We start from the raw sequence: 25830 nt of genomic DNA, 5'->3' as shown, positions 1-25830 counted from the left end.
CACTTACCCCTCCCCCAGACAGCTGGGTTTTGCAAACCCTTGTCAAGCTATGAGTTGTTGAGGCCAAAAGCTTCCTGCTTATTTTTGTTGAGTTTATGAGAGGTGTGAACATATAGTGTTTCTAGGTAGTGATGTGGAATGCAAATAGAGTTTTCAGGAATTCTGGAAATACTTCTGGAGAAGGAGGTAGGGTGAAAATGCCTTTTTTTTTTTTTTTTTTGTAAAGATTTTATTTATTTATTTTTTAAGATTTTATTTATTTATTTGACAGAGAGGGATCACAGGTAGGCAGAGAAGCAGGCTCCCCACTGAGCAGAGAACCCGATACAGGCTCAGTCCCAGACCCTGAGATCATGACCTGAGCCCAAGGCAGAGGCTTAACCACTGAGCCACCTTAAGGTGCCCCTTAAGATTTTATTTTTAAGTAATCTCTGCAACATGGGGCTCAAATTTATAACCCTGAGATCAAGAGTCACACGCTCTACTGACTGAGCCAACCAGGCACCCTGAAAATACTTTTCATTATAACTCACCTCTTCCAACTCTTCAACTTAATCTGAATTTAACTAGTGATGTAGACAAACGTTGGTTCTTATTATATTGAATTTGTTTCCCAAGTATAGTCATTGTTTGTGTGAATTACAGTTTAAGTTTTTGTTATTAAAAAACTCAACACACGGGGCGCCTGGGTGGCTCAGTGGGTTAAAGCCTCTGCCTTCGGCTCAGGTTGTGACCCCAGGGTCCTGGGATCGAGCCCCCGCATCGGGCCCTCTGCTCAGCAGGGAGCCTGCTTTCTTCTCTGTCTCTGCCTGCCTCTCTGCCTACTTGGGATCTCTGTCTGTCAAATAAATAAATAAAATCTTAAAAAAAAATGTTTAAAAAAAATAAAAATAAAAATAAAAAAAAAATAAAAAACTCAACACAAGCTATTGGGGGCAGGGAACCCTTTTGCCCTTTTATTATTTGATGTTCTCTTTAGAGGAAAGGCTAGTTCGTTAATATTAGTCCCAAAGGCTGGTTATTTACTTTAGAGAAGAGAAGTAATGAAGCAGAAACTTCATAGAATTTGCCTTCTTATGTCTCTTAAATTCTCAAGACTTTATGGTAAAACCCACTTTTCTGTTCAGAGTAATTGCTGTCTAAGGGAGCTTTTCTCATGCCCATGAAATCATAGTGACCTCTGTAAGACCACATGTTATAAGGTACCTTCTGGTGTTAACATGCCAAGTCACTGTTTTACCTGGTTAGTGATGAGCTTTGTATTTTTGCCAAAAATGGATTTTGCATTATTAAGCCAAATACAGAATGTTCTTATATTCTAGTGTAATAAATATTATAATGGTGGCAAACCTGTTCCCTGTCATCCTGTCACACCCTGCCTAAACTCTGTTTCCTTTTTATGTAAAAAGTCCTTTTTATTTAAAATTATTTTAATTTTTTTCTCACTAAAATATTCCCTTACTTTGAAGAGTGCTCCCCAAACTTATAATGTCAGTATGTATTACTTTACCATAAAGATCAAATGCATGATTTTTTTTACATTTCTCCTCCATTCCATTATGCCTTTAGCATTAAAAATATTTTTATAAAACCATATTTGCCATATGTGATTTTGAGAAATAATTGACCCCTTTGAAAAAATTGTACTGCCTTTCTCCAGAAAAATGTGGTTATGTAAGACATTTTGCATTTGATTTGCATATGATTTCAGGGGCTTAGTACCCTCTAAATCCCATCCGTGGACTCCTGGTTAATTCCCTAATGAAAAAAAAATTGTTCAAATAAAAGTAGTAATGTAGACTCAGAGATAGGGGAAATGTTCAGATTACTTGAAAAGTTTTGGGTTGATGGAGGATATATTTTGTAAGCAGGGAAGGAAAATGCTTGAGAAGGGGTGGGAAAGTTTAGTCAGGAAATGGAATCGAAAAGATAGGAGCACTAAGAAGGGACGTTTAGGGGAAGGTGGAGGTCAGTGTACACCTACCTGTTCATAGGCAGAATTATAGGAAGTTTGGAAGAACCTAGAACCCTTAGACTATTTCCACGTTTTAGTAAAAGAGAGATCTGGGGTTCAGTGAGTTCAGAAAATAACTTAATATGCTATTGCCCTTCAGGGGCTTTGGGACACATGTCTGCAGGTTGAAGTTCTGAGAAGTCCTGCTGTAAAAAAACAAAACAAAACAACACACACACACAAAACTGTTTTACATAGTTTAACTCTGTGTATCCCGAACAGCTTTAGGTCCAAAGGATTCTCCTCTTCCCCCCACCCCCACCCCCAGGGAACAGTTATCAGCAGAACACACTTTGGGAAGTGAAAGGCTTGGACTAGTTAAATTAGTCTTTCTAACTTTTTGATTCTGAGGTGTGGACGGTAGCCTGAACCACAAGAAGCAGAGAGAATCCCAAAGGACCAGAGAGAAAATTTCACTCTGGGGGTGGCAGTGGCTAAGTGAGACCATAACTAGGCCATGCAATTGTGCCTTCATTTGTCCCGAAGGGGGAAATGCTGGAATGTGGGTGATGCTGTCAGGCTGTGTTGAGAGACACACATCTCAGAGGTTGTATAAGTTCTTACTGCGGCTACGTGAGAGGAGAGACCTGAGACTTTGTTGAGCCATTAGAAACAATGTCACCCTAGAGATTTGTTCTTTCAACTTCTCTGTCCCCATTAAATCCAGAAGCCCACCAGGTTGAGAATAGTTAATGGGCTTAAGCACTAAAAAAATTGGTTATGATTCTGAATGTGGAAGGTATTTTTCTTTTTACCTGTGAGGATGCTTATTTAAGAAAAATTGCTTTCTTATTAAACAAAATGGTCGTGCTGTCTTTAATTGGATCAGAACATCTCTGAGCTGCCCTGTGGTATTCATACCCATTCTGGATAATGACGATGTGAAATTAGGGACTCCTTAGGTTAAATGTAAGCTAGCAGTGCAGGGCAAAGGGGGTACTTTGATATCAGTATGCATTGTTATCGGTCCCGAGCCCGGCATTCTCTTGGTTAGGTACTCCGTGTTTTAATATGTTCAAGGAATTTTTTTTACACAGATATTATGCAGTCTTAATAGGCTTTGGTGCCTCATACTGTAGACCTTTATGTGGCTGAGTCCAGCCGCAGCATGTGCGGTAGCCAGAGAGCTATTTCAGGAACAAACCTCGTGTTTCCTCTAATTTTTAATAAGCACTTAGGTCTGCCTGACTGTTGGGATGTATCACAGAGTCCATCACATGCCACCCACTAGAGTACTAACGAGGTCCTAAAATTAGAATTTATGCTTTGGTTTTTTAAAATTAGTGATTCTTCTTCCTTTGCTAAAACTACTGATAGTCAGCCATATTTGTTAAATAACCTCTCCTAAACCCATAAATTCTAAGTTGGAATTTTCGAACCTTCTAATAAAGCAAGAAGAAAACTTAAAAAAGCGTAATTCTTCTCATGGAGTTTTGAGGTTCCTGATTATTTGGTGGGGCATATATTTTCCTTTAAGGATGCAGTTCACAGGCGCTTCATAATGTACCATTTTGTAGTTTTTTCTACTTTAATCCTTGCCTTCTTGCTCCTGACCCTCCCCTTCTTTTGTCTCCCCCAATTTAGGGAGGAGAAATACCCCTGTGCCTCTCTCAGTCTGAAGTGGTTTTTTTGCCCCAGAATTGTGTTCTTCAATAGTGGGGTTTTTGTTTGTTTTTTTTTTTGTTTTTTTTTTTAGATTTTACTTATTCACTTGGTGAGAGCAAGAGAGGACAAGCAGGGGGAGCAGCAGGCAGAGGGAGAGGGAGCAGCAAGCTCCCTGCTGAGCAGGGAGCCCGATGTGGGACTCGATCTGAGGACCCTGGGATCATGACCTGAGCTGAAGGCAGCCGCTTAACCCACTGAGCCACCTTGGCACCTTCAGTAGTTGCTTCATCTTCACTTGAGTCACCTCAGTTCCAGAGGAGGAATGGATTGGCCGAATTCTGCTGACTTGTTGCGACCCAGCTCTGCTGATACGGACATTCGTGGGCTGGGGATGACAGGGGATTACCAAGCAGTTGCTGAGTGATAAACTGAGCTGAAGCAACCGCAAGCAGGATACTCACAAAAGAGTCACGGGCACGCACCGACCCATTGCTCTGTACCAGCTGTCTGTGCTGGAGCCTGCTGGGAGATGGGAGAAAATCAAGAGCTTTCTCTTGAGTGTTAAGTACAACATGAGTCAGAAGCATAATTCTGAAAGGTTCTGGGGCTGTCCAGATTTGGTGGTGGGGGCGGGGAGGGAGAAGTGTTAGACATTCTGTGGTGATTGACTTACTGGGAATTCACCATCATGGAAACAGAAATTTAGGGAAAGAATTCTAAACATGTTCTGGGAAGGCTCCCATTCATGGAATTGGTTTGGCAGATAAATGGCTTCGAGGAATGCCAACCAGAATTCTGTAGCAAGATGTGGATGGTTGGAGAGACTCTTTTTTCCTGTTACTGCAACCCAGTGGTGGTTGGAGACGTCAGACCTAGGGCAGGGGCCCTTCTCTCTTCACCCTCCATCTCCTTCACTCTTAGCTTGTCCTGATAACCAGGAAGGAATTTCTCAAATTCCCATCTGTGCATGTTCTTTCTCTCTCCCTTTTCTTAGATGTAATTAATAAAAGGATTACTAACAGTTACTATAGAAGAACCTTGAGGCGCAAACCAAGTTCCTTGATTTGCACCTCAAACTTGGATGAGTGCCATCTGCTCATTCCTAGATCAGGAGAACTACATTGTTTTTATTCCCTGTCTTCCATTTTCCTTCCCCCCGTTATTATTCCAGGTAATAAGTAAATGGCCCTTCTGAACTGAAACAGATTTAGGAATGTTCTTGAAAAACATAACCTTTCTTACTGGAGTTTTCTTTTAAGACAGGGCAGTTTTATATAAAAGAGAAATATATAATCCTCCTGGGTATACTAACTTTGTTGCTTGCTTATTCTAGGACCAAAAATATATTAATTTCTGTACTTCTTTGTGCTCTCAGCTATGCCTAGAGTTGTGTGTGTGTAGGCATTTCAGAACCATAGTTTGCAGATTTATGCTTTGAACAGTTATCTCTCTCTTTTAAAGGTTTTATTTATTCGTTTGACAGAGAGAGACACAGCAAGAGAGGGAACACAAGCGGGGAGTGGGGGTGGGGAGGGAGAAACAGACTCCGTGTGGAGCAGAGAGCCCTTCGCGGGGCTCAATCCCAGGGGATCATGGTCCAAGCTGAAGGCAGACGCCCAACCACTGAGCCGCCCAGGCGCCCCTGAACAGTTATCTCTTATTTGAATTGTGTCCAGTAGTCAGTTTAATCGTCAGGCGCCATAAATAGTTTAAGATTATAGGCTTCTCTTAATGATCTTTCACCCAATATGTGTCTTCCTCTGCTTCTGGTCTTTTCCCTCATCATCAGCCACAAAAGGCTCTCCCAGGTTTGAAAGTTTTACAGGTCCGTGGATTTGCTTTTCTAAAACTCTTCTCTCACTCCCCCTTAAAAAAAGTACTTAGTCCATGAAAATCTGACTCACAAACTTAGAAATGCTTTAAAATAAGTATCAGAGACATCAGATGTGCAGTTGTTTCTGTGAAGGGCTATCCTGTTTCTTCACACAACTTCCAGCCTCTGTTCATCCCATTTACTCCTGACTGTTGATGTGGATTGTCCCATTTCACTTTTCCTCTCAGGATAGAATACAGGTATCATTAGCTATTCCATATAATAGAATGGAGCCATATTCCAGTGGGAAAATACTGAGTGGCTCGTTCTTTCAAGACCCATCTGAGTATGTGTCAGCCTTCTGTTTGGTCAAGATTGATTTGCGGGACAGCACAACTTGTCCCTAGGTATTCCTGTCTTTCAAGACTTCTGAGGGGTAAGTTGTTCATTTCCTTCATTTTTTATTGAGAAATAGTTGACGTATAATGTTGTATTAGTTTTAGGGGTACAACATAATGACTTGGTATATTTTTAGATTGCAAAATAATTACTGTAATGAGTTTAGCTAATATCCATCACCACACATAGTTACATTTTCCCCCCCTTTAAGCCATTCACCAAGTACTGACAAAACCTAGTTGTGGTACCTGGGAAGACTAGCTTAACACAAGTTGGTGTTCCATAAATATAAGCCTATAAAAGTTTATTTCCTTTTATTATAAAAGTACCTGTGTTGGTTGAAAACTTTTGAAAACTACAGATTGAAAAAATGAAGAAAATAAAAATCACCTATAATTCTACAGTTTATTGTTAACATTTCTTTGTGCTTATATCTTGGTTGATTAGTTGACTGGGATTATGTATTTACCTATGGCTTTAACACCTGGTTTCTCCCTTAAGCCTCAGAACTTGGTAGTTTGATAATCTTGGCTAATTCTCATAAAGGAGGAGGGATTATAGATACTTTTTTCATGTCATTAGATAATTGTTAATGATTTCATTTTTAAAATTTAAATATCTTATTCTGAGATAATTGTAAATTTACATATAGTTGTAAGAAAAAATAGGTCCCATGGACCATTACCCAGTTTCCCTCAGTGATAGTATCTTGTGAAACTGTGGTACTCTCAGTTTACTGTCATTGATACAGTCGAGGTATAAAACATTTCCAAGAATTCTTTCTGTTGCCCTTTTATATCCAAACCCACCTCCTTTCCCTCACGTCCATCCTGGCTCCTGGCAACCACAAAAATGTTCTCCATTTTTATAATGTCGTATCAAGAATGTTATATATAAGTGCGGTCATATAGTGTGTGACCTTTGGGATTGGCTTTTTCCGTTTAGCCTAATTCTCTGGAGATTTCTCCAAGTTCCTACACGTATCAATACGTTCTGATTATTGCTGCCTAATACTCTACTGTATGGATATATTACACTTTATTTATCCATTTATCAGTTGATTGGATATTTGGGTTTTTCCAGCTTTTGGCTTTTTTGAATAAAACTTCTCTGACATTTGTATACATGTTTTTGTGTGAGCATAAGTTTTTCTCTGGGATAAATGCCCAATGACTTCATTTTAATGATGGCATAATATTTCATGTGTATGACATTATTTTTCATTGTATAAAATAAATATGTCATTTAGCTGGTTATTTCTAGATTGATTAAAGTTCTTTTCCCTTCAGTTTTTCTTCTTTTTCTTTCTTTTTTAAAGATTTATTTATTTATTTTAGTGCACATGAATACAAGTGGGGAGGGGCAGACTCCACTGAGAGCAGAACCCAAAGTGGGCTTGATCTCACCACGAGTGAGGTCATAACCTGAGCCAAAATCAAGAGTATGAAGCTCATCTGACTAAACCACCCAGGCACCCCATCCCTCCAGTTTTTCTGCTGTTCTAAATACACTGATGAGAATCTTATAGGTAAGCTTTAATGCACATCTACTTTTATTTCTAGAAGTGAAATTGATGCCTCAGAGGATGCAGATTTTTCAAAGCTTTGCTTTTTATTCTCTAGTCTCTCTCTCTCTCTCTCTTTTTTTTTCTCACAAAAACCTGTAAGAATCCTACCAGCGATGTATGAAAGTGCCCATTTACCCATTTCTCATATCCTTGCCAATACAGAGCACTATTACTTTATAAACTCTGCAAATCTCTACCATACCCGCCTCTAGCCACATGTACTTACAGCTTGACTGTTAGCTTTCCATTCCTACTTAGCCTAAGAAAATCTTTCAGACTAGTAGAAATTCCACTAAGATCCTGTTTTTATATGAAGCTTCGGACTCTGCTGAAGTAGTTTTTTTAGAGCGTCAGAGGATTTGGTAGAAGATGGGTACAGAGGGGCGCTTGGCTGGCCCAGTCTATGGAACATGCAGCTCTTGCTCTCAGGGTTTTAAGTTCGAGCCCCACATTGGGTGTTGAGATTACTTAAAAAAAATAAAGTCTTCAAAAAAAAATATTGGGTACAGAGAATTAGAAGAAATCATTCTGAATCTTCCTGTTCCTGTGTGTTGTCTCTTTTGTACCTCCTGTTCATCCAGGAGAATTAGTTAAGGGTGTGCTGCTAACACTTACAGCCTTAAAAAAAGACAGACAAAGCTTTGAGATGTGAATCACTTTAAAAAAAAAAAAAAAAAACCTGATTAATATAAGCAGTATAGGGCGCCTGGGTGGCTCAGTGGGTTAAGCCGCTGCCTTCGGCTCAGGTCATGATCTCAGGGTCCTGGGATCGAGTCCCGCATTGGGCTCTCTGCTCAGCAGGGGCCTGCTTCCTTCCCTTCCCCTCTCTCTGCCTGCCTCTCTGCCTGCTGTGATCTCTCTCTGTCAAATAAATAAATAAAATCTTTAAAAAATATATATATATAAGCAGTATAGGTGAGAGAGTGTGTGTCTTGTTCAGTATAGTAGCCCATTTGTAGCTCTGAGAGATGAGAGTTAAGTATAGTCCTCTAATGGAACTGTTAATAGTAGGCAGAATGGTAGATGCTTTTCTTCTCCCTTCTTACGCCAAAGTGTTTTAGTGTTTTGTTTTGTTTTTTTTTACCCAGTGTGACTAGGCAGTGATTTTGAAGGAATAATACAGGGTGAAGAATATTTACCAAAACCTGAAAAATGTATTTGTCTTCTGAGATAAGTGAAATCTTTGGTTTGAAAATTACTTTCTGGTAGGATATAGCAAATTGACATTCCATTCAATGTAAGACATTTTTTTCTTCTTTGTGTTTTGAGATCTGTAATAGTTTTCTTTATATGTGGCTACCATATTTAAGATGAGTCAGGCTGATTTCAGTTGTTTTATTGTTAGAATGGCAAATCACTCTTCTAGAAGATTAGATGACTTCAGAAGAGATTGTGCTCACCGACTTGTTTGGTGCTCGGTTAGCATCCTGTGACAAAGACCCCATTCTTATAAAGAGATGAATTAAGGAGGCTGGCAGAATCTGGTGTTTCTCTTTTTAAAGTTGTAAGAATTCTTATTCATTCAGCCATTTAAATACCTTCTGCAAGTTTTTAGCTGGAGACGAATGACGAATATAATGAAATGCAGATTAAGTAAAGCGTCATCCATGAAAACTATTCACTCTCGCAGGTATTATAAAGAAAATCTTCTCTTTTCATTTTTCCCAATTAATATGATTCTTACGGCACCAGTGACTGATCTTAACATTATCTAAAACATTTACACACATTTTGGCCTAGGAAGGAGAGTGTATTATTGAACATCAAGCTGGGCATTCTTATATCCAGGTGTTGCATATTTCTAAAATGTTACTTTTAGTTTAAAGAGCGTGCAGGAAGGGAATTCTGCTTAGTGGGGGAGAGATCATTGGGAGAAGTTTGGATAGAGCATTTTCTTTGAGCTTAGCCTGTATAGCTTTTCCCGAAACTATCATAATTTTCCTTCAGGGCTGTGGAAGGGTCCTGGAATCTGTCAACTCTGTTGAAGCTCAGAGTTTAGTTTTATTTTTGAAATAAAAATTCTCTATGTGGTATATTTAGACAGGTTTTTTTTTAAGAAATATTTTTATAATGATCATGGAAATATCTGCAGGTCTGAGAACTCCTAGAAGAATCATTGACTATGAATTTGACCAAGAATGGTGACTTAAACAACAACAAAAGACATGATGTTGAGAATGATTAGATACAAACAGAATCAGTCACTCAGAATTCTTTGACAAAAATGGTGGTGTTCAACTCTGATCTGAGTGACTGTCAGGAGACCGGTCTGCAGCATGCAGAATTAGTTTATTGAGGAGGCCAGAAGGTGCTGAAGGGAAAAACGTATTTTAAACAAACAAGGTTTATTATATAGATACTTCAGGAAAGATTTGTTCATGAAAATCTAGAATTATAGTGGACATGGTAAGTAATAAAAGAGAACTGAAAGACAGCATTATGTTTTTTTGGTGGATAAATGGGGAAGAAAGCATTGGGTTTCTTTGCTGTCTTCAGCAAAGCTTAAGTTTTTGTGGATCATTATAACCTTTGTGTGACTGTGTGGAAGAACTTCCCAGCATATTTTGTGTTCTTTCTGGATTTGGATAACTCTCAACAGAGACCTGCTTTTGCCTAACGTGAGTGAATAGTCCTATTTTAAAACTGTATTGAAGTGTGGAGGCTTCATATGATTTATTAGTATATAATACTGTGTTTGACATTGACCTATTTGTGAACAAGGAATATTCAGTTCACATTCATTGTTCATTATCGTGTTTAAACCACAAATAAATGTTACAGTTGTAGGATCTGTGCTGGAACTGAACAGCCTATGAATTCAGCCAAAGAAAACAGTTAGTTAGCCTGGATGTTTCAGGCCCCCTTAAGTTTTGAGGGTTGTGTATTTTGTTTTTGTCTTTTTTACTTATAAGTGTATTTGATTTGGTCTTTTCTTTTAGTAACTGGAGAACTGGAGTTTGTTTAGTAACTGGAGTTTATCCTTATGGAGGTACCCTCATGGCCATATCTGAATGTCGTGAAGGGTAGTAACTTCTTCCATTTTCTTGTGCCTTGCTTGCCTGCAGATCATGACAGCCCAATAAGAAGAGAGAAAAGGATATATATTTAAAGCCACATGCTTCTGTTCTGCAGATTTTCTTCACAGAGTTCCATGTGGGCATGGCCTCTTGGCTTTACTAATTTTCCTTTTTAAGCCTAAGATATTCCTTAGGCCAAAGTAAGCTTTTTTAAAATTGAGATAAGTGAAGTTCATAGTCATATTTTCCATTATGGGGGTCCTTCTGTTTACTACTGATTTTTTTGTGTACACAGAATGTATTAGATAATTCTAATCCATACATACCCTCAAAGTTACTCATTTCTCAGAAGAGGAAACAGTTAGACCAATAAGAAGCTTGCCCTTCTTGGTGGGGGTGGGGGACAGGATAGGATTTTAGATTAAATTATCTAAATTTCACAGATGGTTTGGGAATTATTGGAATTACCTTGGAAAGAGAAGATTTGCTTTTGTTTTTGTTTTTTTAGCACAGGGAAAATGGGGATGGTTTCTATTTTGATAACCTGGTCAGATAAAATGAAGGACCAGGTTGGGATGGGTAAGGGCAGGGTGGTGAACATGGAAGTGTAGCACGAGATTGAAGTAAGACAGCAACTTAGGAGAAAATTCAATTAGAGGGAGAAGTTTCAGATTTTTTAAAAATGTAAGAATTATAAGTAAAATAAGATGGATTGTGCCACAAAAAAATTTGGTCTGCAACAGAACAATTATGCATTTGAAAGAGGTGGGACAGGGTCAGAAAATAATTAATTTTGTATCGTGGGTTTGAAGACTGGAGTTCTGTGTAGTTTGATAGGAGGCTGATCAGAGCATCTTCCTTGGTTGTCAATAATGTTCTCAGTTAATGACTAATTGCTGCTCTTGCCCAGAAATCCAGAAACTCTGGAGATGAGGAATTCTTTTTGAAACTAATTCCACAGTACATCACCCCTTTTGTTCACCACCACAGACTGTACCCTGGCTCCTCTTCCCAAGGGCGGTTCATTGGCACGTCTGTCTGGTAGGGCGGTGTTTTCTGCATAGTAATCAGGCCTCTGCAATTGTGACATTCCTCCCCCTCACCCTAAACTCTTTGGGTTCTTGACACACGGTGGCAATGCTCCTGGTAGAACAAAAATCAAAAAGAGAAAGGGAAAAAAAAATCTTCTAGAATTTGATGTGCCTGCATGGTTCTGCCATGCTGTGATTAAGGAAACTCCATTAAAAACTTTCTTCTTCCCAGGAAGCAGCCTTGTGAATAGGCAGGTTCAGAAAGCCAGGGAGCTGGCAAACTTTTTCTATTGCAGCCTGTCCTACTTCACCAAGGGTTTAGTGATAAGTGTTCACATTTTAAATGATTAAAATTTATATTCTGACCACCTTTAGTGTGTGCTAATTTGCATAACTTTTTTTTTTTAAAGATTTTATTTTATTTGAGAGAGAGAGTGAGCGAGAGAGAGCACACAAGCAGGACAGAGGGGGAGGGAGAAGCAGGCTCTCCGTGTGCGAGCAGGGAGCCCAATGTGGGGCTTGATCCCAGGACTCTGGGATCATGACCTGAGCCGAAGGCAGACACCTGCCCGACTGAGCCTCCCAGGTCCCCCATAACTTTTTTTTTTTCTCCCAAAGATTTTACTTGCCTACTTGTTTATTTATTTATTTATCTGAGAGAGCACTAGTAGGGAAAGGGCAGAGGGACAGGGACAACAAGACTCCTGCTGAGCTACCCAGGCGCCTCTGTGTAACTTTTATAAAAATTGTCTCTTTGGCCACCATTGTGTGCAGTTTTCATTTTTGTTGCCTGCATGACAAGAGGGGGTAGGGATAAGAGTTCTACAAAGAGGGGCAGCTTGGTGGCACAGTTGCTTAAGCATCTGACTCTTAATCTCGGCTCGGGTCGTGATCTCACGGCTCTGAGATCAAGCCCCGAGTTGGGCTCTGCACTCAGTGGGGAGCCTGCTTCAGGATTCTCTCTCTTCATTTGCCCCACCCTCTTTCAAATAAATAAGTAAATCTTTTTTTTAAAGTCTCATAAAGATAGGTCAACAGGAGTATGTTGAAGGAGTCAATGCAAGTTTGACCAGCAGGTGTCCATGTTTTTTGTTTTGCTATATTTAAAAAACAAAGAGATCTCTGGGATATTAGAGTATTTAGGAAAAAGGTATTGTCATTGGTTTTTAGACTCACAGAATTTATAACTAGACTTTTAAATTATTAATTTGTGTGTTTTGTCTTGCATATGCCAAAGGGCATACTTCGGAGATGAAAGGTTTTTGGTTTTTTTTTTTTTTTTAATCACAAATTGAAATACTACAGAAGAATAATGTTTCTTACACTCTCTTCAGAAACTTGCTTCACTAGTATTGTGTTTTCTGATTTTGATAAGGTTACATGTCTTGAAAATGGCATGTGTTTGTTTTTAACACCATTGATCTTGCTTTATTCAGATGCATAGATGATTATAAATAAATTCTGCTCAGTCTGTAAAGCCTAAGGAAGTCCTCATATTCTTATTTTTCTGAAAATCCTGACACTTAGTAAGACCTAAGAATCCTTGTGGGGGTTCACAGATTAAATTCCTTGGATGCCTTACCACAAATGCTAAGGAAGAAATTTATTCATTTGTTCAATAAATGTTTATTGATGCCTGCTATGTGCCAGGCACTGAAATGTGTGTTCCGTAGCAGTGGGTTACCCTGAGAGAACTAATCTTGATCATTATCAGTTTCTTAGTTCACAGCAGCCTTCTGAGCATTGAGAGCAAGTCTGACCTTCATTCCTGGCCTATTTGCTGTTTTCCAAGGACCTTGGGATTATAGAATGCCAGAGTTGAAAGATATGTAGGTAGACGTTTTAGTCCAGTTCCCTCATTGGATTCATTAGGAGTAATGTAGAACCTCATATGTATACTCCCATTTGGTCTAAGATGACTCGAGTTTCTCTGCTCTAAATCTAAGTGTTTAATACTGAGAATCATTTTTAGAATGCTTGAGTTGGGTGAAATCTCTGGTTCAACCCCTTGAAAAACTGATGGGTGACTGAATTGACAATCCTACTTAAAGATGGTTGAGAATTGACTATCACAGATATATCTTCTGGTATTACAAGCACTCCTGCCAAAGAGGCTTATTCTAACTGGTAATTGTCTTTTTTTCTCCCAGAGGTATAGAGACCACAGAGTAGATTAGAGACATAGTCCAAACAAAGTAAAAGGATGATCAGAGAACTTTTCAGAACTTGTTGGGTTTAAAACAAAACAAAACAAAACCCCACAACACAACAACAACAAAAAACAAATTCTAGTCCTATTCTGATGGTGCTGTAATTTCTTTGTCAAAAACAAAATCCAGAAAGAAAAATACTCTGACAGAAATCAGGAAACCAAATATCCTACCTGCTAGCCAGCTCAGTGGGTTCAGATCAGAGCGTACCATTTAAGATCCCTTTTAGCTGTCTTTAGGTTTATTTGAAAACAATTCCAGTGTGTTCATAAGTGAAAAACAATTTAAAAGATCTTCTTTTTGGCCTTGGTACTTTTATCGCAGTTAGCATTTCTAATAGTTCTTCAAAGTTCGAAGAGAAATAGGCTGTTACCACAGAGAGAGAAAAAAAAAAATCTTTTATTTTTTTCCTTTACCCCCTACCCTGCCATAGTCAGAAAACTGGCCCTAAATTTCCTGGACAGATTTGTTTCACTCTCGGAAGAGAGCTGCTTAGGCAGTAAATGCTCAACTGTGTCCTTTTGTTAACACTGCGGTGGCTGGGATGCTTCCACCAGCTGCAAGGTTTGTTAGCCGGACCTCAAGATTTTTGCCTTAATCCAAATGGACAGTTACCAGAGGCCATGATGCAGAAGAGGTTATTGGAGGTTAGTTCTTAAATGTCTTAAGATCAGCCTACTGTAATTCACATTCAGTAAAGAAGTGGTTTATAACTGGTAAGCTGAGTAAATGGATTATCTCTAAGCCTTACTATTTTTAGCCTTTCCCCAAAAATGAATGGTGAATTGTCACGTCTCTCCCAAGAGCTTTTGTTTCAGTGAGTGCCTAGAGACAAGATGGAGCTTCAGCATTACTCCTGGAAGAAGGCAGTGGGTAGGAGTGGTTGTGCTGATTTGGGGTAGTGTCTAGCATTCAAAGAGAGGCACTGGGAGTTACATACCCCGGTGCCCATGGGCCTGGGTTCTAGTCCAGGTTTAGCTACTTAGTAGCTGAGTGACCTTGGGCAGAGTCATAAACTCTGGGTCTTGATCTCTTTAGTTTTGAAATTAGCCAAAATACGATCTGTCCTGTCTACTCCTTTTAAGATGGTGGTAACAATACAGTATTGCTATTGAAGATGGTATTATTAAGAAGGGGGGAGAGGCTGGGGCGCCTGGGTGGCTCAGTGGGTTAAGCCACTGCCTTCGGCTCAGGTCATGATCTCAGGGTCCTGGGATCGAGTCCCACATCGGGCTATCTGCTCAGCGGGGAGCCTGCTTCCTCCTCTCTCTCTCTCTGCCTGCCTCTCTGCCTACTTGTGATCTCTCTCTGTCAAATAAATAAATAAATAAAAATCTTTAAAAAAAAAAAAAAAGAAGGGGGGAGAGGACAGAAAGCTAAGTAACAGGCAAGTGAATTTGTTTCTCACTCTCTTCTCTATATAATGCTATAGATCACCTTAAAAAAAAAGGTTTTATATATTTATGTATTTGAGAGCTCGCACATGTGTGAGTCGGGGGAAGGAACAGAGGGAGAGGCACAAGCAGACTCTGTGCTGAGCACAGAGCCTAACATGGGGCTCGATTTCATGACCCTGGCATCACGCCCTGAGCTGAAATCAAGAGTCAGATGCCTAACTGACTGAGCCACCCAGGTGCCCTTGGATGGATCATGTTTAAGGGTGAATGTTTTTGGGTCAGCCATTTGGGACAACAAAATGATCTCTTCAACTGGAAAGCCCTGGTGTTCTTACCATTTCTTAATATCACATTGCTTTAGTGGTACACATCATCCCTGGTCCTTCTTTTGTAGCTTAGAACTGGACAGCACATATACGTACATGCTGGTAATGTGCCTAGAAGATTTAACTTGATCACAGGGCTGCTTGTTGCCTAGGCAAGGGTCCTTTCATTCAATTCAGGAGATGTGCATATTGGATTAAAATATATATACACACACACAGTTTTGAAAACAAAAAAGTTGGAGAAGACCTATTATAATTCTTCTTAATTTATATGAGTTCCTTGTAGTTCTGGTCATTTGCACATGAGCTATTTATTTAGGTTTATTAAGACGGGACACCTGGGTGGCTCAGTGGTTAAGCATCTGCCCTCAGCTCAGGTCATGATCCCAGGGTCCTGGGATCGAGCCCCTCATTGGGCTCCCTGCTCAACAGGAAGCCTGCTTCTCCCTCTCCCACTCCCCCTGCTTGTGTTCCCTCTCTTGCTGTGTCTCTCTCTGTCAAATAAATAAGTAAAAAAATCTTAAAAAAAAAAGATTATCTGTTCTTTGTTTTCTGTGTTTTGTTTTTATCCATGTATAGGCTTTATAAAAAAATTTATTATTTTAAATGGATGAAGATTGGATGTTTTTAAAATTTATTTAACTGTTTCTTCACTGGAGAGCACTTGTTTTTTAACTTTATTTTAATATTCTGTAATATTATAGTTACTGTTTTTTATAATTCTAAAATAAAAGAACTGCCTCTAAGAGTTCCGTAAATTGCTAAGATTCTAACTGTGGACTCCTGACCAGGACCTCACAGTAAGCCAGGTCTAGGGAAATTTGTCCCCAAGAAATGAAATAGCATTGAGCAGAGGATTCAGTGTACAAATGAGTGAGACTGGACCTCTCAGCCCAGTAAGCCGAACCTCTTCACCTTTGTGCTTTGAATCAGAGAGGAATAAAGTATAAGGGACTGAGGTGTGTCTGTGTCTGTTTGGTTTTTGTGAGCAAGACAACACATTTCCACTCTGTCACTTTGTAAGTAGATATGAGTGAGTAGATATGAGTAGGGATTGGCAAAATCCGGAGCCTATAAGTACATTTTAAGCAGTGCAGAGGACAGCCCCCACATTTTTCTTGTACTAATTATGCTTTTTACATTTTTCTTACAATTTTTGTTCTTGATCCTCCCTCCCACCCTCACCTCTGATTTGTGACCCAGGGAGGATGAAGACTTTTTCTTACAGTCCTGCTGTTTGAAGCATTTGGGTAATTTTACAATGAAATAAAATTGTCTCTTAAAAAAAAAAAAAACAACAAACCAGAAAACTATGGTGATGTATTTTGAAATTCACCTGTGGGAGAAAAGTAGTTACATTTGTTGAATGGTATAATTGAATACAATAAAATTTGCTGTTTTATGTGCAGAATTTGAGTTTTGATAAAGGTACATAGTTGTGTAACACCATAACTGTGTAAAACATTTCAGACATTTTCATCACCACAAATAGTGCCCTTGTACGCCTTTGCAGTCATTCCCCTTCCTGTGCTGCGGGTCCATGGCAATATCTGGGTTGCTTTGGCTTTTTCTAGAATTTTATATGAATGGAATCATACTGTATGTAGCTTTTTTTTTTTTTTTAAAGATTTTATTTATTTATTTGACAGAGAGAGATTACAAGTAGGCAGAGAGGCAGGCAGAGAGAGAGAGGAGGAAGCAGACTCCCTGCTGAGCAGAGAGCCCGATGCGGGACTCGATCCCAGGACCCTGAGCTCATGACCTGAGCCGAAGGCAGCGGCTTAACCCACTGAGCCACCCAGGCGCCCTGTATGTAGCTTTTCATGTTAGTTCCTGTCTCTTAGCATAGTGCATGTAAGATTCATTTCCTATCTTTTATCAGTAGTTTGTTCTTTTTAATTGCTATGAAGTATTCCGTGTTGTTAATATCCTGTTATATATAAATACAGGACAGTATTTTATCCATTTACCAGTAGATGGACTTTTGGGTTGTTCTTAGTTTTTTTTTTTTAGCTATTATGAATAGAGTTGCTAGGAATATTCACTTTCAAGTCTTTTTGATATATATTTTTTCATTTCTTTGGGATAAATCCCTAGGAATATGATTGCGGGGTCATATGTACGGTGTATGTTAATTCCATAAGAAACTGCCAAACCACCAATCTGAGTGTAGGAGAGTTCTAGTTGTTCCCCATCCTCTCCAACATGTCAGTCATTTTACTTTTAACTTCTGTAGCATATACTATGTAAGTAGATAATCTTGTAATTTGCATTTATTTAATTAATAATATTAAGCATCTTTTTTTTGTGTTTATTTCTGATTTGTCTATCTTTGGTCAAGTGTTGAAATTTGCCTTTTTGAAAAATAGGAATATTTGTGTTCATACTGTTCAGTTATAAGAGTTCTTTATATATTTTTGATACAAATCTTTTTTCAGAAATAAATTCTGTGAATTTTTTTTCCATCTGTAGATTGTTTATTAATAGCATCTTTTGAAGAACAAGTTTTTAATTTTGTTCAAGTCCAGTTTATGCGTTTTCTATCCTAAGAAATTTTTGTCTAATTCAAGTTTACAACATTTATTTTTTCCCAGTTTTTTCTATAACAAGCTGCATAGCTCTTAATCTAAGTATGATCCATTTGGGATTAATTTTAGTATATTCATTTATCCATTGAACTATCTTGATACCTTAGTATATTTCTGGACTCTGTGTTCTATTGATCTGCATATCTTTTCTTATACCAGTACTGTGCTGTTGTTATTCTGAATCTATAATAAATCTTAAAATCAGAGAATACAAGTCTTCAACATAATTCTTTTTTAAGATCATTTGGACTAATCTAGATTCATTCTCCTTTAGTTTTTCTAGCAGTGTTGTATATGTTTCAGAGCACAGTTCTTGCACATCTTTTGTAAAAATTCATCCCTTTTGTAAATGGTATTTTTAAATTATGGGTTCCAGTTGTTCATTTGATGTGTATCTTTTTGTATATATTTTGTATATCTGGTTTTTGTACCTCTTGCATCTTTGCTAAACTCATCAATTCTAATACTTTTTTTTTTTCTTAAGATTTTATTTATTTATTTGACAGAGAGGAGTGGGAGAGTGGGAGAGGGAGAAGCAGGCTTCCTCCAAGCAGGGCCTGATGCAGGGCTCAGTCCTAGGACTCTGGGATCATGACCTGAGCTTAAGGCAGATGCTTAACCTGCAGCCACCCCGGCTCTAATACCTCTACTACCTTTTTTGGTAGATACCTTAGAATTTTCTACTTTGATCATAATATCTGTGAATGAAGTTTTTCCTCTTCCTTTCTTAAATACATGTGTACATACACATATACACACACATAATTCCATTTCTTATATAGAATATTATAATTTTATTATATATTTAATATTACATATATTATATACCTTATTTTCTCACCTTATTTCACTGGCCAAGATGTTCAACACATCATTGAAAAGAAGTAGTGAGAGGAGAGATCCTTGCTGTGTTCCCAGTCTTCAGGGAAAACATTCAGTCTTTACTGTAGTAGATGTAGGATGTTAGGTTTGAGTTTTTCATATGTGCCCTTTACCAGATTGAAGAAGTTTCTTTTATTCCTAGTTTGTTGAGTATTTTTTTTCTTTTTTAAAAATCATGAACAGTTATTGAATTTTATCACATGGTTTTTCCACATTTATCAAGATCATGTGGTTTGGTTTTGTCTTTTAATATGAAGAAACATATTGATTTTCAGTGTTAAACCAACCTTGCATTGCTGAAGTATGTCCAGTTGGTCATGATATGTTGTTACCTTTTGCATTGCTAGATTTGAGTTGCTAAAATTTTGTTAATGATTTTTGGGATTTATCTTCATGAGGGATATTGATCTATAAATTTCTTACAATATTTTTGTTTGGTTTTGGTGTCAGGATAATACTAGTCTCAAAATGAGATGGAAATTGTTCTCTCTTCTGCTTTCTGGTAGAATTTGAATTACCTCTTTTCTTAAATGATTGGTGAAACTCAATAGTTAATCCTTAAGAGCCTGGAGTTTTCTTTGTGAAGTTTTAATTACTAATTCAGTCTGTTTAATAGATGAAGTGTTGTTAACAGCTTTTAAATTTTTTCTTAAATGATTTTGAATATTGTGTCTTTCTAGAAATTTGTCCATTTTGTCTAAGTTATCTAAATTTTTTTTAACATAAAGGTGTTTCTATTATTCCTTATTTCCCTTTTAATACATGTATGACCTGTATTGATTTTGTTTTCATTCTCAATATTGATAACTTGCCTTCTCTCTTTTCCCTTGTTAGTCTGGCTAGAGCCATATGATATTATTGATCTTTTCAAAGAATCAACATTTTGGTATCGTTGATTTTTCTCTATTATAATTTTTATGTTTTCAGTTCTATTAATTTCTGCTCTTTAATCTTTCTGCTTGTTGTGGACTTAATTGGCTTTTTTTCCTGGTAGCTTAGGGTAGAAGCTGAGATCATTAATTTGTGAGACCTTTCTTCTTTCATAATGCAGATATTAAAAGATAAATTTTCTGCAAACAACTTTTTTAACTGTATCCAACAATGTTTTTTTAAAAAATTTTTACATTGTTTTTTATTAACGTATAATATATTACTTGCCCCAGGGGTATAGGTTTATGAATCATCAGGCTTACACATTTCATAGTACTCACCATAGCACATACCCTCCCCAATGTCCATAACCCAGACACCCTATCCCTTCCACTCCTCTCCCCAGCAGTCCTCAGTTTGTTTTGTGAGAAAAAATGAAACAAGTTGGGGTTGGGAGGGAGACAACAATGTTTGTTTTTACATTCAGTTCAAAATACTTGCCAATTTACCTTGTGAATTTCTTCTTTGACCTACAGTCTATTTAGAAATGAATTACTTAATTTCCAAGTATTTTGAGGATTTTCCAGATATCTGTCTATGATAATTATTTAAAGTAAGCTCTACACCCAGCGAGGGGCTTGAATTCATGATCCCCAAGATCGAGTCGCATGCTCTGCAGACTGAGCCAGCGAGGTGCCCTCTCTTACTGTTTTCTAAATTAATCCTTTTGTGGTCAAAGAATCTATTTTGTATGATTTCCATGTTTTTAAAATTTATCAAGACTTATTTTATGGCCTAGAATATGGTCCAGCTTGGTGAGTGTTTTATGTGTATTTGAAAAGAATATTTATATGCTGTTTCGGGTGACATGTTCTATAAATGCCAGTTACATCAGGTGGTCAACTTTATTTGGTGAGTACTTGTTTTAGTACTGTGCAATGAATTGTGGATTTTTCTACTTTTCAGTTCTGTTTTTGCTTCATGTATTTTGAAATTCTGTTATTGGCAGATAAACATTTAAGGTTGTTCTATATCCTCTTGATACATTGGTTCCTTTTTTACTATGGAATGTCCCTCTTTATCCTGGCAATATTCTTTGTTAAAATCTATATAATAAAACTAATATGTACTGCTGTTGCTGCTACTTTTGATTAGTAAGCTACTCTAGCTTTCTTTTATTAGTATTTGTATAGTAACTCTTTTATCTTCCTTATACTTATAACCTGTTTGTATCTTTAGACTTAACTTGTCTTTGTATATATGTAGACAGCATATAGGTGGGTTTGTTTTTACTGTTGTTTCTGTTGTTTGATTCAATCTGATACTTTCTGCCTTTTATAGGAGGCTTTTTATAAAGACTTTCATAAAATGTAAATATGAATTGTTTAGGTTTGAATCTACTGTCTTACCATTCGTTTTCTATTTATCTTATGTTTCTTGTGTTCTTTCTCCTCTTTTCCTGCTTTTTAAAATAAGTTGTTATTGTTTTAGTGAATCCTATTTACCTCTGCTTTTAGCTTATTAGCCACACCCCTTTGTTATTTTATAACAGTTGCTCTAGTGTTTTTACATCTTTAACCAATTATAGTTAATCTGCAAATAAGACTTTACATAGAGTGTAAGTCTTTGAAACAATATGCTGTCATTTCTCCCCTACTATTCTTAGTTCTGTTTTACTTCTACCATAGTGTAAACACATTATAGATAATATATTAGTAGGTTTCCTTAAATAGTCATTATCTTTTAAAAAGATTAAAAATAAGGAAAAAATTTTTTTTAATATTTATTCATATATTGATAATTTCTGGCTCTTCATTCTTTTGTTTAAATTCAGATGTCTGTCTGGTATCATTTTCTTTCTGGTTAATGATTTTTTTTTAAAGATTTTATTTATTTATTTGACAGAGATCACAAGCAGGCAGAAAGGCAGGCAGAGAGAGAGGGGGAAGCGGACTCCCTTCTGAGCAGAGAGCTCAGTGCAGGGCTTGATCCAGGATCCTGAGATCATGACCTGGGCCAAAGGCGGAGGCTTAACCCACTAAGCCACCTGGGCGCCCCTAAACCTTTTTTTTTTTTTTTTTTAGGATTTTATTTATGAGAGAGAGAGAGAGCGTGAGCGCATGAGCGGGAAGAAGGTCAGAGGAAGAAGCATACTCCCTGCCAAGCTGGGAGCTTAATGTGAGACTCAGTCCCAGGACTCTGGGATCATGACCCAAGCCAAAGGCAGTCGCTTAACCAACTGAGCCACCCCGGTGCCCTGAACTTTTTTTTTCTAATAAAAGTTTTTTACTTATTTATTAGAGAGAGAGACAGCGCATAAGCACAGAGGAGAGGGGGAAGGAGAAGCAGGCTTCCTGGGGATCATGACCTGGGCGGAAGGCAGATGTTTAATTGACTGAGCCACCCAGGCACCCTTGATAAACTTTCTTTTAACATTTCTTACAGTGCAGCTCTGCTGGCAGTGAATTCTCTCAGCTTCTGTTTTTCTGAAAGTCTTTAAAATCTTCATTTTTTTTTTTTAAGTTTCTATTTAAATTCCAGTTACGTAACATACAATCCAAATGTCCGATTAATGGACAGTATTAGTTTCAGGTGTACAGTATAGTGATTCAGCACCTCCATACATCACCCTGTGCTCATCACTAGGGCACTCCTTAGTCCCCATCACCTATTTGACCCACCCCCCACCCCCCACCACCCACTTCAGTTTGTAAAAACTATCAGTTTGTTCTCTATAGTTAAGAGTCTGTTTCTTGGTTTGCCTCTCTCTTTTGTTCTTTTCCTCGCTCTGCTCATTTGTTTTGCCTCTAAAATTCCACATATGCATGAAATCACATGGTATTTATCTGACCGAGTGACTTCACTTAGCATAATACTCTCTAGCTCCGTAAGTGTGGTTGCAAATGGCAAGATTTCATTCTCTTTATGTATATATAAAAAATATATATTTTATATATGTGTGTGTATGTGTATATATACATATATATACTCCCGTCTGCCTGACCTCCAGCCGTGCTCCGAGCTCACCGAGCCTGCGACCGGTTCAAGCCACCCAAGATGCCTGAAGGAAAGAAGACCAAGGGGAAGAAGGTGGCCCTGGCCCCTGTTGTCATCAAGAAGCAGGAGACTAAGAAGGTGATCAGTCCCTGTTTGAGAAAAGGCCCAAGAATTCTGGCATCATACAAGATATCCAGCCCAAAGGAGACCTTGCCAGCTTTGTCAAATGGCTGTTCTGCCTCTGGCTGCAGTGGCAAAGGACTATTCTCTGTAAGCATCTAAAAGTGCCTCCCCTAATTCTCCAGTTCACCTAGGCTTTGGACTGCCAAAAAACTCCTCAAATGCTTAAGCTGGACTGCAAACACAGCAAGAGAAGCAGAGATTGTTGGCCCTAGCTAGTAAGAAACCTGCTGGGAAAGAGGATGTACCCACTAAGATGCTGCCTATCCTCTGAGCTGGAGCTTTTTCTGTCACCACCTTGGTGGAAAACAAAAAGGCTCAGCTGGTAGTGATTGCACATGATGTGGATCCCATTGAGCTGGGTGTCTTCCTGCCTGTTCTGTGTCACAAGATGAAGGTTCCCTACTGTATTATCGGGGGAAAGACCAGGCTGAGAGGTATCCTTCACAGGAAGACCTGCACCACTGTTGCTTTCACACACGTTAACTCAGAAGACAAAGGAACACTGGCTAAGCTGGAGGAATGTACTGGGACCAATTACAATGATGGATATGATGAGACCTGCCATTCCTGGAGAGGCAACATCTTGGGTCCAAAGTTGGTAGCTCACATTGCCAAACTGGAAAAGGCAAAGGCTAAAGAACTGGCCACTAAATTGGGCTAAGTGTATGCTGTTGAATATTCTGTACATAAAAGTAATAAAAATTCTCTTTCAAAAAAAAAAAAAATTAGACATTGCAGAAGATCAGTAAACTTTAAGACACAACAATAAAACTATGCCAATCCACAGTGGATGTGTATGTATATATAAATATATATTTACACACATATGTATACATATATACATATATATTTACACATTTATGTGTGTATATATATACATACATATATATACACATATACATACATATATACATACATACATATGTGTGTAAATATATATATGTATATATATTTAAATATATACATACACACACATATATATGTGTAAATATATATATTTATATATATATATGGCTGAGTAATACTCCAGTGTGTGTGAAGTACACACACACACCCCCCCCACACACACCCCCACACACACACCCCATGTCTTCCCTGTCCATCCATCAATCTATGGACACCTGGAATGTTTCCATAATATGTAGATAATACTGTTGTAGAGAATGCTGCTATAAACAGGGGTACTTATATCCCTTTAAATTAATATTTTTGTATTCTTTATCTTTATTCCTATTAATATGTCTTTTTTCTCTGCTTTTATTTATTTTTCTTTATCACTAGTTTTGATATGATGTGCCTTTGTGCGGTTTTCTTTATATTCTGTTTGGGGTTTAGTTTTCTTAGATCTGTGAGATTACAGTTTTTAGCAAAAATGTTTTAAGTTTAGCCATAACTTTTCAATTATTTTTCCTGTCCTCTTCTTCTCTGTTCTTCTTGACCTTACTTACACTTATGTGAGACAACTTAGTGTTGTCCTACAGGTCACTGATACTCTTAATTTGTTTTTCAGTCTCTTCCTCTCTGTGCTTCATTTTGCATAGTTTTATTGTTGTGTCTTAAAGTTTACTGATCTTCTGCAATGTCTAATCTGCTTTTATTCCTATCCAGTATATTTTTTATTTCAGATACTACATTTTTCTTCACTGAAAGTACCACTGGATTTGTTTATCTGTCTTTTCTCTGCTTCCTTTTTCTACCTGGGATACATTTAGAATAACTTTTTAACAGCTTTATTGAGACATAATTCACATTGGTATATAATTTATCTATTTAAACTATATAAATCAGTGCTTTAGTATATTAACAGAATTGTGCAGTCATCATCACAGTCTAATTTTAGAACATTTTCATCACCCCTAAAGAAACTCTTTACCCATTAGCTGCCCTCAGTTCTCTCCAGCTCACATAGACACTAACTTACTTTCTGTCTCTATAGATTTGATTACTTAGCACATTTCATATGAATAGACTCATATGATGTGTGGTCTTTTGTAACTCTTTCTTTTCACTTAGCTTAGTTATGGTTTTAAGGTTTATCAGTGTTGTAGCATGTATCAGTACTTCATTCCTATTTATGGTTGAATAATATTCTATTGTATGGATATATCACATTTCATTCATTCATCAGTTGATGGACATTTGGGTTGTTTCAATTTTGGAGCTATTATGAATAATACTGTTTTGAACATTTATGTACAAGTTTTTGTGTGGACATGTATTTTCATTTCTCTTGGGTATATGCATAGGAGTGAAATTGCTGGGACATATGGTTATTCTATGTTTAACATTTTGAGGAACTGTCCAGTTATTTTCTAAGGAAGCTATACCAGTATAATAACTTGTTTAATGCCCTTATCTACTAATTCCATCATCTCTTATCATTTCTGGATATGTTTCTTTTGATTTTTCTCCTAATTATGCATCATAATTTCTTCCTCCTTTGCATGCCTGTGGAGTTACTGTTGTTGGGTGCTAGATTTTGTTGTATTCCCTTAAATAGTACTGGGCTTTGTTCTGGCATGCATGTAAGTTACTGGAAATAAGCTGTATCATTTTTGAAGCTAGCTATTAGGCTTTATTAGGGTAGGTCCAGAGCAGCCATTGATTTAGGAATGATTTATCTCCAATACTACAGTACTCGTTTGAGGATTTTATCTGATGATGTGTGTATTACGAATTATTTCTGCTTCTACTGGTGGAAACATGAACCATTCCCATTCTGAACTCTGGGATTTAGACCAACAGCTTTTGGTGTTTTCTTCCCAACTGTAGGTGGTCTCCTCACACAGATCAGAACTCAAGCTGAGATTCTTAAAGGATTTCTGCTCTGTCCCCTCTTTCCAGGTGTGCTGCTCTGCCAATTCTAGCCAGCTTGGCCTCCCTGGGTACTAATCTCTGCCCCCTCAATTCAGTATGACCGCCATGCTCTGA

General features: G+C 37.8%; 1 protein-coding gene and 1 pseudogene across 2 annotated transcripts in view; both read left to right on the top strand.

Annotated features, from left to right (window-relative positions):
* The window catches only part of FOXO3 (forkhead box O3), a 122991-nt gene that overhangs the window by 34105 nt on the left and 63056 nt on the right, over positions 1-25830 (top strand). The gene's annotated exons all lie outside the window — the stretch shown is intronic.
* On the top strand, positions 1872-24509 carry LOC131833537 (large ribosomal subunit protein eL8-like; annotated as a pseudogene).

Source organism: Mustela lutreola, chromosome 6, assembly GCF_030435805.1.
Source record: "Mustela lutreola isolate mMusLut2 chromosome 6, mMusLut2.pri, whole genome shotgun sequence".
NCBI classification, from domain to species: Eukaryota; Metazoa; Chordata; class Mammalia; order Carnivora; family Mustelidae; genus Mustela; species Mustela lutreola.
Note: the sequence above shows the minus strand (reverse complement) of the source record. Positions and strands in the feature narration are given on the sequence as shown.